The following is a 513-nucleotide window of genomic DNA, read 5'->3' as shown; positions in this document are numbered from 1 at the left end:
TCTATCTATCTATCTATCTATCTATCTATCTATCTATCTATCTATCTATCTATCTATCTATCTATCTATCTATCATGAAATGTTTATCAGCCATATCAAGGGGTGCCTTGTGGTTACCATATTATACATAGAAAAATGTACTCTTCTCTTTAAAATCGAAAGCCTTAAATGTCCCTAAATGTCCAGAAATACCTCCATGTCTTTCCTATTTAAATGAAAATTCCTACTGACTTACATTTTTGTTTCACTCCTATACCGACTCTCTGCCCTACCAGGCAAGACAGAATATATACACTCAAAAAAATAAATAAATAAATAAACACTTTTGCTCCCATTTTTTTTATAAGATGAACTCAAATATCTAAAACCTTTTCCACATACACAATTCTCACCATTTCCCTCAATTATTGCTCTCAAACCAGTCACTAATGGTGCACAGGTGTGCCTTAGTCTGCCCATAATAAAAGGCCACTCTGGAAGGTGCAATCTTGTTTTATTGTGAGGGGGTGCTAT

Source organism: Cyprinodon variegatus, unplaced genomic scaffold (assembly GCF_000732505.1).
Source record: "Cyprinodon variegatus isolate N-32 unplaced genomic scaffold, C_variegatus-1.0 Scaffold727, whole genome shotgun sequence".
In the NCBI taxonomy this organism is placed as follows: domain Eukaryota; kingdom Metazoa; phylum Chordata; class Actinopteri; order Cyprinodontiformes; family Cyprinodontidae; genus Cyprinodon; species Cyprinodon variegatus.
The sequence above is the reverse complement of the archived record's forward strand: the minus strand, read 5'-3'. Positions refer to the sequence as shown.